This window comes from Schistocerca nitens, chromosome 4, assembly GCF_023898315.1.
Source record: "Schistocerca nitens isolate TAMUIC-IGC-003100 chromosome 4, iqSchNite1.1, whole genome shotgun sequence".
NCBI classification, from domain to species: domain Eukaryota; kingdom Metazoa; phylum Arthropoda; class Insecta; order Orthoptera; family Acrididae; genus Schistocerca; species Schistocerca nitens.
Window position 1 is genome coordinate 922,562,153 of NC_064617.1, and position 15,515 is coordinate 922,577,667.

At 39.7% G+C, this 15,515-nt stretch overlaps 1 protein-coding gene across 2 annotated transcripts in view; it reads left to right on the forward strand.

Moving 5' to 3' along the window:
• Nucleotides 1-12,334: 12,334 nt before the first annotated feature.
• Nucleotides 12,335-15,515, forward strand: part of LOC126253546 (zinc finger protein 501-like) — a 52,475-nt gene continuing 49,294 nt past the window's right edge. The window contains exon 1 of one of the 2 annotated variants that reach the window (XM_049954950.1): nucleotides 12,335-12,437. The gene's annotated coding sequence lies outside the window, so the exon portion shown is untranslated. The remainder of the gene's footprint in view (nucleotides 12,438-15,515) is intronic. The other variant, XM_049954951.1, reaches the window with a different exon arrangement.

A 15,515-nucleotide genomic window follows, 5' to 3' on the forward strand; every position in this document is an offset into this window, starting at 1 on the left:
CAATGAAAATCTATGCTTGACTGGTCCTCGAACCCAGATGTCCAGCTTTACATAAGTGGTTGACTTAACCACCATGGCCATCTGAGCATGGTTCCAGAACCGACCTGAACTTTCATATGTCACTGAGTGTCTACATCCTGTACTTCACACTTGCTGTTATTCTGGACAGGAAGACCTATATTTATTATCGCAACCTTGTCTTGACATGAAATACTATTTGCAATGCATGTGTTTTTACATGCAAGCATGTGCAAAGGACACTGCAGAGCACATCGTAGAACACAGGCACTGCAATACAGTATGTCAGGCCAAGACAGGGCTGCAACTATAATCATAAGTTTCTCCATGTGCGAGAATCACAGAAATTGCGAAAGTGCAGGACATAGACACACAATGACATATGGAAGTTTGGGTTGGTCCTAGATGCGTGCTCGAATGGCTGAGTCAGGTAAGACGACTCCGCGCGTAAAGCGGGAAATCCTGGTTCGAATCCCCATCTCGTGGCTGTGCAGCTGGAAACTGGTCATATTCGCAAATGCAAATACATTTCTTGTATTTCATACAGCTGTCGATCGCAGCAGTGACTGTTCCTTCAGACATGCATGCTGTCTGAAGGACATTGCAGAGTTGCAGAGTACATTGTAAAAACACAGGCATTGGAATATGGTGGTAACCTGATGTCTGCAGTGTAATAAAACGCTGCGAAAATGTTTTTGTGATGAAGTTTTGGATGTTTATCATTGTTTAACATAAGAAAATCAATGTTCAATATACCACGTCTTATTACGGATATCCTCCACCAAAAAAATAATACATATCTGGTGTAAGGTGGGGCTGCTTCTTAATGCTGCCGTGGGTTCATCTTGATCATCTGCATCGCCACATGGGACTGACGTAATGGTTTCAAGAAGTTTCTGTACTCCTCGTTCACAGAGAATTTTATTTCGCATGCTAGATATTCGGTAGCAAACATACAAAGTCTGACTACATGTTGTTGATTCGGTCCAAGACGGACTTAAGACTGACCTCTGGTGGCACACAAATCGTCTCTATTTATATGATTTTAAACAATTACTGTTATTGTTACATATTGAATTTTGCATATTAACAATTAAAGGTCTTACATACATCTTCTCAAATTATATAGGAAATTACATGGAAAAACAGTGAATAATTTCATACAAAGACAGGAAAAGATCTGTTTCTATTAAGACTATAAATTATGTGCTATTTTGTCTAAAACTGACATAGTGAGGCAGTGGCTGTATACTATTAATGTAGGTTGATTCTTACAAGGAAGAGGACAGCAACCAGACACTATTAATACTGCTATTTATTTAAGTAAATAGCGCAGTAACCGGTTTCTAACTGACAAGTTTATCATCAGATGGCTGTTCCCAAGATTTACAAGATGCACTTTACATAATCGTCAGTTTTAGATTTTAATTCTTCCACTGTAGCGAAATATTCTTCGTGTGTTGGTGCCCTATGGTAGAAAACATTGTTATAAAGGCGCTATGTAAAAATAACTAACCTCCAAACATCTTATGAATCTTGTGAACAGCTGTCTGACGATGAACTTGTCAGTTCGAAACCGGTTATGGCGCTATTTACTTAAATATATAGCAGTATCAATAGTGGCTGGTTGCTGTCTTCTTCTTTGTAAGAATCAACCTACTTTATATAAATTACATGTTTTATTATTGCAACAACATATTTCATTAATTTGCGTGTATTATTTTACTGACTCAAAGGAAAATTATCCTATCGTTTTCAGGTGAACAGAGTGATTAGTTTTATTGAATGAAAGGCCTAGATCCAATTAATTAAATTTTGTATGAGTAAAATTTTACATATCTATCTGGTTTGTAATTACAGCTCTATTAACTAATACCAATTAGAATGCGAGCATGTTTGATTCTGACTGAAAAATCAAGGTGTCATATTTCTCTCTTGAGGGCAAACAATTTCTGACTTAAAAAACATAAAAATAGCTGCCTTCCGATGACTTGAAATATTGGAACTTTAATCGTAAATTACTTCATAATTACAGTAGCTAATTTATTCCTACCATGTGCCTGTAGTTTGTAGTTCGTGTAAATAATGATGGTACATTAGGTTTTAATCCAGTATCTTTCATTCATTCTGGAACATGTCTTAGCAGGAATGTTGTCTCCTCCAGGAAGGTATCGATTATCTGTGGTGAATTGACCAAGAAACTCCAAATTGAGCAATTGCCTAGGTGTCTTTAAAGGCAAATGTTAATGACTTATGCTTTGTGAATACTGTGAATTCTCTGCCTTTCAACTGTTAACAAAAAAAATGTTTGACTATCAAATATGCTGCTAACAATTCATAGTTGCAGGTAATATAATTACGTTGTGTATCAGTGAGAGATTGAAGAAAAACACAAGTGGTTCAGATGTTCCTTCCTGCAATTAGTGTAACGAAGCATCTATAGCATAGTCTGAAGCATCAGCCATCAAAATTAGGAAAATTAAGGGAAGATATGTTGAGGGATGAGCAAGCTGAGTTTTATTCTTCTTTTAACTTTTTGAACGATTTACCTGCTTCAATAGTCCATGTAACAGAGCGATTAAGTTTCCTGTTGGTGTTTTTGCACAATCGTCAGTAGAAATACCCCAGTCCTAAAAACGATGAAGATCTAAAAGTATTTTAGGACTAGGAAAGTCCTTCAGTATTTTCACTTTTTCTTCCGATCGTGGAATTCCTTGGTGTGACACACAATAACCCAAGAATGATATCTCTTTCTCTCCAAAAATGCATTTTCCCACTTTTATATTAAGATGATATTTAGCCAGCCATTGAAGAAGCTGTTGCAGATGTGTTGTGTATTCTTTAACTGACGCTGAAGCAACAAGAATATCATCTAAATAGGAATACATAAAAGGAAAATCATTCAAAATCCTATGAACAAATTGCTGACATGTGTGTGCTGCATTATTTTGACCTAATTTAGAAATTCGAAAAGTCCAAATAGAGCTGTTTTAGGCACATCTGCTTTTGCGACAGGAATATGGTGATAAGCCCAGATATGGTTAGTTTTAGAGAATATATTTCTGTTGTGCAGTTTACAGTTGAAATCTTGTAAATACTGTATTGGATAACGGTCTGGTACTGTGATAGCATTTAAAACTCTATACCTCCACGGGACGTCAAGTTCAATCTTCCTTTGGAATGAGATGAAGGGAAACTGACGAGGACCTTTTCGAAGGACGACATATGGCATGTTGATCTTCTGAAATCTTCTGATCTGATCTTCTGAAATTCAAATTTTGGTTTCGCCAATTTTTCAGGTGACTTGTGGCTTGTGCATGCAGTGGGGGTAATGTCATTGTGATTGTATGATGCAGATTAATTTCAGAAAAATTGTTATCAGATTTCTCCATGAGAATGTTAGAATATCTCTTCAGAAAATCTCGATATTCATTCTGTGGGTCAATCAAAAACACTAAACTGTCAGCAGGCACGTCAATAGAGCCTGCAGCAACAATGAAAGTTTTCCGATAGAGCAAATTTTATGATTTAATATCAAGTAACAACACTGTGTAACATCATAGATTAAGGGTCGACCTGCGACAGAAATCGCACAACTTGCGTACGGGCCGCTAGACTCCGCCGCGAGCGCTAAGAATGCATTGCGATAGCAGGCGCGCGTGTTGCGTACGAGCTGCGAGGTGCCGCCACGAGCGCAACCGTATATAAGTGCCGACGGAGTTCGGCCATCTCTCATTTTGTTGGCATCTCATTTTTGCCTATTCTCTTATTTGCTTAGGTGCTTAGCTCTTATTCGTTTATGGCTCATGTTACTGTGCTCTCTTTCAGCCATTCTGATTTCACTTTTGCATATTTCTCATTTTGCTAATAATATGCTCCTTAGCTTTTTACAGTTGAATTGATTGACATAGTCTCATGTATTGTTTGTTCATTTCAGCCTGTTCATATTTTGATGTTATTTAAATACTGTAATAATTATCGGAAGCATTTCTTCCCTTAAACTTGTGTAAAGTATTCTCGATGTAGGATTTGTTCTGTGACACAGGTGTAAGGTTTTGAATATAAATTATATACGAAACTGTGCTTTAGAAGGAATTTATTTTTTCAGTTAGTACTACATCAGACGACAATTTTGTGATATGAGCGAGAAATTTGAGGAGCGAACCCATGGAAATAGTCTTAAGTGATACCCTTTAAAAATAAAAATTTATGTGACACTGAAAGACGTGACACTGTAGGCACCGAGAATTTATATATATATATATATATATATATATATATATATATATATATATATATATATATATATATATATATATCAAAATTATACGTCACACTGGAAGCACTGGAGGGGTTTCGCTTAAGCCTATTTCTAAAGTAAGTTCAAAATTTATTCATCAAAATAGGAGTTATATGTATATCTCTATTTTTCTGGTAAAAACTGGCATTCTGCTAATCTATGTCTAAACGAATGTATGGGCAGTTGTAATTATAAATGGATTCTTCAAAATCGACAGTTCAGCTGGTCAAACGAGGTATTTGGTTAGCAACATACTTTATTTTGTCCTAGTGGTTTATCTCCCTGTAGAACACCCAAGTGTAGAGAACAGTTTCCAACCAATACTCAGTGAACAATTTTCCTTTCCTACTGTACGTAGCATAGCTGGTAGTGCTGTAGATAAGTGGAACCACGGCCAAGTGTAATCAAAACAGGCCACCGCATAAGCGTGACGGACATGCGTCCCTGAATATTTATCCATATTTCGTGTGACGACTAGCCTAAGATTTGAAATAGATCTAAAGGAAATAGGTGAAATACAACTGGAGACTAGTGAGACTGAGGAATTAGAAATTGCTGAAAATCTTCCCATTATACAAAAGCAATTACGAATCATGATAAGTACCATCTCCGCTATATTTTTTCAAGTAGGTGAGATGAATAAAAAACAGGAAGCCATGTCAATACGAGTAGATGACATAGATAAAAGTTAGGAAGCCATGTCGATACGAGTAGATGACACACATAAAAGTTAGGAAGCCGTGTTGATACGAGTAGATGACATTCATAAAAATCAGGAAGTCGTGTCGATACGAGTAGATGACATACATAAATGTCAGAAATCAGTGTCGGCACAAGTAAGCGAAATGTCTCGTAAGATAGGGCAAATTTATCAAATTCAAACACAAATGGCTCAAGAAATAAATAAATCTCAGACACAAACACGTGGACGCGGTCAGAGACTTAAATTCGGCTGCAAAACAGTTAAAAGGAAATCAAGGTGCGCTCGAGGTCATAGTAAATCAGTTGTCTACTACACGCGACGAGTTGTCATTAAAGCATACGGAAATATCTGTAGAAATAGATTCTCGGGTAAAGGAAGCCGTAAATTCCATTTCAAGAGAACAAGAAAGGCAATCGATAATCCAACTGCTCATATTTCTGAAATAAAAATGCAAATTACTCAGGAATTATCTCAATGGCGAAGGGGAGTAAATGAGCAATTAAGCAAATTTAGTAATGAGCTTACCGATATTAAAGAGGTAGACAAGAGTCTTGTTTCCACGCCGACACGTGGAGGGAACGTAGTAGATGCTAGTACACAAAAGCAGGGGCAAGCCACCGAAGTAAATTCTGAGGTAACTCGGGATCAGGAATCATATTCATTACCGGGAGCTGCGACACCTTATGTAAATGTCATTATGGAGGAAAACATTATCAAACACAGGTGGGGTCAGTCATTCTCACCTGACATGGGTGGGGTGCATCCAGTAGTATCTATTCGTTATTTTCGTGGCGTGTTACCCACAAAATGGACGGAATTACAAAAGATGCGTTACGTAAGTGGATTCATGTTAAATGATGCGGTCTTGTGGACCACTGAAGTCATTGAAAAATGTTCCACATATGACGAGTTTGAAAAAAAGGTTTCTCGCGAAATATTGGTCTTTAGGGGTACAGCAACGACTTCGTGAGGCTGTATTGAACCCCGAACAGTTTAGTTATAGCAAAGGAACGCTCTGAAAGTATTTAGAGAAGTATCTGAATAAAACGAAATACTGGGACGAGCCGATTTCGCATAAAGATTTGTTGTGAATTCTTAAGAGTAAGATGCCTATTGATATACGCGAAAAATTAATTCACGCCCCAGACGCAAACATTGATGAGTTTATGCCCATCCTAGATGAAATTGATTTGATGCAGGAGGATGTGCGGGCAAGATCTCTGAATCACAGTCAGTCGTGGAGGAATGGAAATATTCAGCATCGCGAGCCGGCTGGCAGAGAACCCAGCTCGGCGTACCAAAGCCAAGACAATAACAACGCGTACGGCTATGGTAGAACAGGCCGGTGGGAATGAGGTACTGCGGATAGCAGGCAGGAACGTAGGTTCACTCCAGGATACTACAATAAAACAGAAATCAAGGGAGACAGAATACCCAGACACAAAACCCGATAAATCAAAACTGGCGGCAGCCTCCGCCACCAATAGTAATCGATGAAGTAAATGATACTGAAATGCGGCCGATTTCTCAGCCAGCGGAAAAGAAATTACCGCCGCATTAAGTCCCGAAGTGCAGGCGGGTGGGCGAAATAGGGGCGATTCTGATTTAAGATTAAAAATGTTAAGGTACAATGATGGCACTGACATGAGAAATGAATTGTATAACGACGACACTAAATACAGCACCAATCATCCGGCAGTTATAAAACCTGCTGTTGAAATATTAATCGAAGGTATTTCAGTGAACGCAATATTTGATACTGGGTCTGATATTAATGTGATTTCTATGGACTTATTTAGACAGATCAGTAAAGCAAAGCGGGTACCAAAATTGCCAGGTAGCAATTGTAAGGTTTTGGAAGCGATTGGAGGGAGAAGTAGAAGCGTGAAAATACAAGCCCAATTAGAGATAGAATTTGGAAATGTAGCGATTGAATGCACGTTCCTCATAACTGATGCGCTGATAGTGGACTGTATTTTAGGGTTTTATTTTTTGCAAGAAAAGGACGCAAACATCGACTTTTCTAATGGTGTATGTGAGTTGAAGGTCAAACAGAAAATCGTCTCTCTAAAATTACTGAGGACAACCGACACACATGGAAGGTTTTGCCTGGGAATACAAATGAAGTCCATTTCAAAAAATAAAACTACAGGTTCAGGGAATCAGGTTCAAGAAGTAAAATCTGACTGACATGAACAAATGTTAAAAATTGTCTCTGAATCTGCTCAGCTGTCCTCAGAGCAGCGTTCTGAATTGTTTAAGGTTCTCGTGAAATACGAACGAGTATTCGAAGAAAAACCTGGTGCGATTAGGGGATATGAATATAGGATGAATGTCATGCCACATAAAACCTTCTGTCATATTTCGTACCAAGTAACATGGACAAAAAGAAACGCAGTTAGTAACTAAATTCAAAAGATGCTTGCATGGAATATCATAGAACCATTTGAGATTCTCTATTCGAGCCCCTTACTTGCTGTAGACAAACCACTGAAACATAAAAAAACCAGAATGACTGTACAGATAACCATCTTGGACTGAACATCGTATGTTGCTACTAATAAATTTGCTTTTTCACTGTTTTATTCAAAGTTTTCAGCTAAACACATTAACTGTCTAAAGATGTCTCCTACACTAGTAAGAAAAAAATTTTTTGAAAGTACAGCACCTAAAAATTGATTATATTATGTGATATGTGAAAGTACAGGAAGTTATAACGAAATAATGTAGTATCAAGGTAGCACATTTTCTATATAAAATTTAAGTGTGTGAAGTAGAATTCTGTAAAAATGCTTCTGGTAAAATGTTGATAAAACAAATATTTTTAATGCAAAGGAATGAGGATAATGTAGTGTAAGGAACAACATCAAACATTTTAAAAAAAAGTACTAAACAAATAGAAGACCAACTGTAAAATTGTTCCTAATATAACAGGACAATTAGGTCACAAATAGTGGAAACATAGCATGAGACAAAATCTTATGAGAGTTATGGTTCTCTATATGCACATCAATACAAGAAAAGACTTGGAAGAGTCATGTCCTTTCAACTTGTAATTCACGATAGATAAGTTACTTGCACTCTTTCAGGGATACTTTTCTCTTGTTTTTTCTTTTAATAGACATGAATATGTACTATTTTGTATATATATATATATATATATATATATATATATATATATATATATATATACATATATATATATACACTCCTGGAAATGGAAAAAAGAACACATTGACACCGGTGTGTCAGACCCACAATACTTGCTCCGGACACTGCGAGAGGGCTGTACAAGCAATGATCACACGCACGGCACACCGGACACACCAGGAACCGCGGTGTTGGCCGTCGAATGGCGCTAGCTGCGCAGCATTTGTGCACCGCCGCCGTCAGTGTCAGCCAGTTTGCCGTGGCATACGGAGCTCCATCGCAGTCTTTAACACTGGTAGCATGCCGCGACAGCGTGGACGTGAACCATATGTGCAGTTGACGGACTTTGAGCGAGGGCGTATAGTGGGCATGTGGGAGGCCGGGTGGACGTACTGCCGAATTGCTCAACACGTGGGGCGTGAGGTCTCCACAGTACATCGATGTTGTCGCCAGTGGTCGGCGGAAGGTGCACGTGCCCATCGACCTGGGACCGGACCGCAGCGACGCATGGATGCACGCCAAGACCGTAGGATCCTACGCAGTGCCGTAGGGGACCGCACCGCCACTTCCCAGCAAATTAGGGACACTGTTGCTCCTGGGGTATCGGCGAGGACCATTCGCAACCTTCTCCATGAAGCTGGGCTACAGTCCTGCACACCGTTAGGCCGTCTTCCGCTCACGCCCCAACATCGTGCAGCCCGCCTCCAGTGGTGTCGCGACAGGCGTGAATGGAGGGACGAATGGAGACGTGTCGTCTTCAGCGATGAGAGTCGCTTCTTCCTTGGTGCCAATGATGGTCGTATGCGTGTTTGGCGCCGTGCAGGTGAGCGCCACAATCAGGACTGCATACGACCAAGGCACACAGGGCCAACACCCGGCATCATGGTGTGGGAAGCGATCTCCTACACTGGCCGTACACCACTGGTTATCGTCGAGGGGACACTGAATAGTGCACGGTACATCCAAACCGTCATCGAACCCATCGTTCTACCATTCCTAGACCGGCAAGGGAACTTGCTGTTCCAACAGGACAATGCACGTCCGCATGTATCCCGTGCCACCCAACGTGCTCTAGAAGGTGTAAGTCAACTACCCTGGCCAGCAAGATCTCCGGATCTGTCCCCCATTGAGCATGTTTGGGACTGGATGAAGCGTCGTCTCATGCGGTCTGCACGTCCAGCACGAACGCTGGTCCAACTGAGGCGCCAGGTGGAAATGGCATGGCAAGCCGTTCCACAGGACTACATCCAGCATCTCTACGATCGTCTCCATGGGAGAATAGCAGCCTGCATTGCTGCGAAAGGTGGATATACACTGTACTAGTGCCGACATTGTGCATGCTCTGTTGCCTGTGTCTATGTGCCTGTGGTTCTGTCAGTGTGATCATGTGATGTATCTGACCCCAGGAATGTGTCAATAAAGTTTCCCCTTCCTGGTACAATGAATTCACAGTGTTCTTATTTCAATTTCCAGGAGTATATATATATATATCGTTTGAGACTAGATATGAGATGAAAAAAAAAACGGAGTCATGTGAATATAAACTTCACTACAAGAACGATGTTGACTATTGCTAATAGTCGCATAGCAAATAGTCGCACGAAAATCGTAGCGCCTATAATTGGTAGTGCTTGCATTCTGAGTAGTGATAAGTCCAAAAAGGGCAAAGAAACAAGGAAATATGTATAATGTACATGAAATGCAAAAATTGTTTTTATGTCTAAACAAAAGAAAATACCTTAGTGATAGGACTGGTAAACGATGTACCCTATCAGCAATGAGTGATACACCATTGCTTGACCTGAGGACCTTAACAAAAAGGGCAATATTCAAAAGTTCTAGGTGCTATTGGACTACTTCTTTAATCACACTCAAACTATGTCAATAGCCAGTAAACTGGAAAGGATAAGGTTATACAAATGTTACCTTATATATTTGAAATGTATGTCTGTTGAACATCATTACTCAAAGGACTCGGATAATTTGGGGTCTTGCGAGCCAACCTGATATATATTCTTTTTGAAAAATAACTTCTTGATACAAAAGGTTGGATATGCATATGTGTATGTGCTACACATTTCTATGCACATTTTTAAAGTAGTACCTTCGAAGTTAACGAAGTACACTACAGAAAAATGTCATCTACATAAACGATTTCCAGACATTTTCATGTACAGTAGATGTCACAATGTATATACAATGAATATTCAAACAGTGTAAATGCCTGTTAATCATTACAGCTTTTGTAGTTAAATAAAACCTGTAAAATAAGTAAACATTTACACCAAAGCATCAACTGAAGTATTGTACAATACCTTCTATTCAATAAAGGTAGAAGAATATATAATAAAATGTTTTGTATTACTGTCGTCATACTTTTGAAATATGACTAAAATGTTTTGTATTTATATCATTATGTGATAATCAATGATTATTTTGTGAACCACTGAATGTAAAGGTGGTAGAAAAGAGGATAGTAATTTGAAAACTTAAAGTAAAATTTAGCGATCGGAGTAAACTGACAAAATGTGTCAGGCGTTTAATAAATTAACCGTCTTCCACATTGGGGGCCATGTAACATCATAGATTAAGGTCGACCTACGACAGCAATCGCTCAACTTGCGTACGGGCCGCTAGACTCCGCCGCGAGCACTAAGAGTGCATTGCGATAGCAGTCGCGCGTGTTGCGTACGGGCCGCGAGGTGCCGCCACGAGCGCAACCGTATATAAGTGCCGACGGAGTTCGGCCATCTCTCATTTTGTTGGCATCTCATTTTTGCCTATTCTATTATTTGCTTAGTTGCTTAGCACTTATTCGTTTATGGCTCATGTTACTGTGCTCTCTTTCAGCCATTCTGATTTCACTTTTGCATATTTCTCATTTTGCTAATAATATGCTCCTTAGCTTTTTACAGTTGAATTGATTGACATAGTCTCATGTATTGTTTGTTCATTTCAGCCTGTTCATATTTTGATGTTATTTAAATACTGTAATAATTATCAGAAGCATTTCTTCCCTTAAACTTGTGTAAAGTATTCTCGATGTAGGATTTGTTCTGTGACACAGGTGTAAGGTTTTGAATACAAATTATATACGAAACTGTGCTTTAGAAGGAATTTATTTTTTCAGTTAGTACTACATCAGACGACAATTTTGTGATATGAGCGAGGAATTTGAGGGGCGAACCCATGGAAATAGTCTTAAGTGATACCCTTTAAAAATAAAAATTTGTGTGGCACTGAAAGACGTGACACTGTAGGCACCGAAAATATATATCAAAATTATACATCACAACTGGCACAAAAATCAGCTCAAAAAATTGTTCGGCGAACATCTACAAGAAGAAATTGCCATGGAAAATTTTCGTCGAAGGCCTGTTTCGAAGTTCAATAGTCTTTCACCATAGACATGTATTATGGAACTGTTTGCAACGGAGAGCTGCATCAAACCAGTCTCAGGACTGAGGACCACAACAACAACAACAGTATACACCACCTGAATAACAGCCGTAATCTCTACAATTTTGTCGGCCGTAGAAGCCACTACTTCGAGATTTATATTTTGAGTAGCTGCTAGTATAGAGTGCTCATTGGTTGGTAGCTGTTGGAGAAATATAGTTCTTAAGAAATCACCGGTTCCTTTCGTTCCAGTAAGACCACGCGTCTCTCGGAGCAAAGTAGATGGGTTCTTTGTTCTCTATTTCGGTTTGCAGTTTTTAACTTCACTACCAGACAATCCCAAAACGTAATGATATTACTCCATCTCAGTGCTAATACTTGCGGTAGTAAATTGGGATTCCACTTCCAAGCGATATTTCCATACCGGTGTCGTTCGATTATGAGTATTCATTAAAAAACGTATTTAAATTGCCACAGTGAAATTGAAATAGTGATTACAATGATTCCTGTGTACTCATTATCAAATCGGCGTCACCATTTGTGGGTTCTGGTAAAAAGAATTATTTATTTCACACCATATAAATGAAACTACCAACAATGCCCACATAAAATAACTTTATAGCAGCTGCAATGGAAACGATAAAAAGATAAACATAAGATGTTTTTCTGTATGCAAGCTGGCTGGTGCGAATTGAGAAAACTGGTGCGACATACAAGTGCAAGTTTTCAACGCATTTGAAGCACATCTAACTTTTTAACAACGTCAAAGTTGATGTGCAACTGTAATCATAACAAGTAACAGTAAAATCTGTGACATATTTGGAAGTGGTATGTGTCACTGAAGTTGACAGGAGTAGGAAGGGAAGGGTATGTTTAAGCCGTAATATTTCTTATTTGTTAAGTGTCACTGCTACTCTAGTTGCCGGAAACTAGTTCGACTGTGTACGACATCGCGTCAACAGAGACACCGCGCGGAAATATACATGTCACAGTAGAGAAGTCAGTTCGACAGTAGTGCAGCACATTCTTATAGAAAAGTTAGTCGTAATGTATCGGAACCCCGGCTGTATGAATAAGTTATTTAGGATGCCCAGTGAATTATAGTAGATACGCGATAATTTGATGGTTTACAACTACGAACATAAAGTAGCCGAAATATATAAAGGTTAAATGCTGGTTTCGCTTCAGGAGGAAAAAGTGTGAATCATTTGCAATTGTGTGACCGTATTACTGCTACATGACACCAAGGGCAGCTGAAACAAGCAGAAAGATTTAAACGCTCAGGAAACTAGACAGAGGAAGGATAGTGCCATACCTCTGTGAGGAATTTGAAACTTTTAATTAAGGACAGGAACAGGTAGAGAAACTACGGCTAAAGTTTGAAAGAATAGTTGACCATGTGCTTTTAGGTGTGTGCCCAGTAGGACAGTTCATAATGGGAGAAATTCTCCTTGGTGTACAGTGACAGTGAAAAACTTCTAAAGAAACACACTACTGAATAATGTATATAAAATAAAACATAGGCCATAGACAGAGTTTGAATGAAACGTGTTTTGCACTCAATAGACTTAACACTTGAAGCCTTCAGTGACTACGGTATCTGAATGTTATTAAATGATGTTTCACAATACTCGAGGAAATTCTAGGTGTATGTAAAGGCGACATTGTTGGTGCACAGCCACTCGTGGATGAGACCGGATCTGATGTTTAGAGTAACTAAGGAAAATCAGAAATGCTTAACTCTGTTTCTAAATGTTCATTTACAAGGCCTATCAGATTCTGCAATATATTTTCAGCTGAGTTAACCCCTGCTAACTATATTCTATCATAGATCCCTTGAACACTGCTAAATATTGCTCGCATACAGATCATGAGGATAAGATTAGAATAATTGCAGCATGCGCAGAGGCATTTAAACACTGATTTTTCCCACACTTCATACTTGAATGGTACAGTGAGAACTACCCTCTGCTGTACACTTCACAGTGGTTTGCAGAGTGCAGATCTAGATGCAAAGGTGTATGCAAATAAATCGGTATTATAGTTAACGAAATGGCAGGGTGAAAGTTTCAATTTGTTTATTCAAAAAATATTCTTCTAAGACGTGAAAAGAGGAGGCACTATGCAACATCAAAAACCAAATAACTGTACTCATATTTGAGTGCTGTTTATATTGAAAGTGTCCAGTGGAAAATTCTGAGTGCTTTAACATTTTGATTTGAACCCTTATACTGTGCTTTCTGCTAGTACTCTGACAAATTACATACTTGTAGGTAAAACGTTTCATTACATTGTTCTCTGTGTCTTGTGGAGAGGATGTATACGTTGAGTGTATGGTAGTTCGCATGTACACTACTACAAATTTTATGAGGGCAAAGGCCTATGTATTGCTTCAGAATGGTATTTCTAAAAGAGTTTGTAGTAATCACGTATGGTTGGTCAGTAATAACACACACTAAGTGTTGAATATGCATTTGTTAATCACTGAGCCAAAATGAACAAACATAACAGAACAAGAAGTTACGTGACGAGAAGATGCTAGAACAAAAGCAGTCCAAAGAAATAAGTCAAAGGTAGGGCACTGCACCAGAGATGCCACAAGTTAAATTGAAATCTCCACATAATTTATTTTATTGTGTAGGAAATAAAATTTTTTAAAAAGTACATCACACATTTTAATGAATAATTTTATATTACCAACAAACACTCTGTATTACTGTGATTCTTCCATGAATTTCTACCACTGTAGTTTCAAAAGGCTTATTACAGGATCTCAAACTTTCAGTGTTCCTATATTTGTATCCTTTCTTTGATAAGTTGTTTGCTTCAAATCCTTTGTATCCACTTAGTGAGCGATTCACTTGATGTAGGCCCTAGATAGATGGAACACATTTTTCAACCCCCCGCCCCAGTAGCGGCGAGTACGGCAGAGGAAAGCTTCGTAACACGAATTCATAATCTTCATGCCAGTGCTGCAGTTGTAGGCGGTGTCCGGTGCGAGAAGTAGGCGCGTCGGGATCTGCAGTGCAAGGATCCCGTGGTTCCAACGGCTGCGTAGGCGGAGAAATATTGGCTGAAGGCAGGTCGACAACGTCGGGAGGCAGGTCAGTGAGTGACGACACTGGTTTCAGTTGGTTAACACACACAGTCTGTGGGCGTCCATGTAGATGGATGATGAACGTGTTCGTACCATGATGTAGTACATGGTGAGGGCCCGAATAAGACAGCTGCAAGGCTGTTCACACAGTGTCATCCTGCAGCATCACAAAGTCGCACGAAGCGAGGTCCTTGTGGATGAACATAGGTGGGGTGGATTGAGGGTGTGGAAGGTGGGTGCGGAGGCATGTGATGTGCGTATGAACTCAGTCAACCAGAGTGGGAAGATCCACAGTAGTCGCTGACAGTGAATCCTTCACGAACTCTGTGGGAAAGAGGAGGGGGTTCACTGTATAGAATCTCAGTGTGCGGTGCCACCGTTTGACCAGGCCGTTCTCCTGCGGGTGGTAAGCCGTGGTGTGAAATTTGGCAACGCTGCAGTGTCGTGCTAAGAGGACGGACTCAAACTGGCATCCCTGGTCAGTCGTGAGAGACAGGGGACAGCCAAAACGAGCAACCTACACCCAGATGAAAGAGCATGCTATGGCCTCGGCCATGATGTCGATAAGAGGGACCACCTCAACCCAGTGGGTCACACAGTCGATGATCGATAAGATGTATCTGTAACCCTTGGAAGGAGGGAGGGGACCTATGTCGTCAATATGGAAGTGCCGAAGACTCCCTGTTGGAATGTCAGACTTGCCCAATGGAGGTTGAGCGTACCTGCCAACCTTGCTGTGCTGGCACGGGACACATGCATGGGGCCAAGTGCGGCAGTTGTGCTTCATACCGGGCCAAACAAAACGCTCCCTAACCAGCCGCATTGTAGCTTGCGTTCCAGGATGGGCC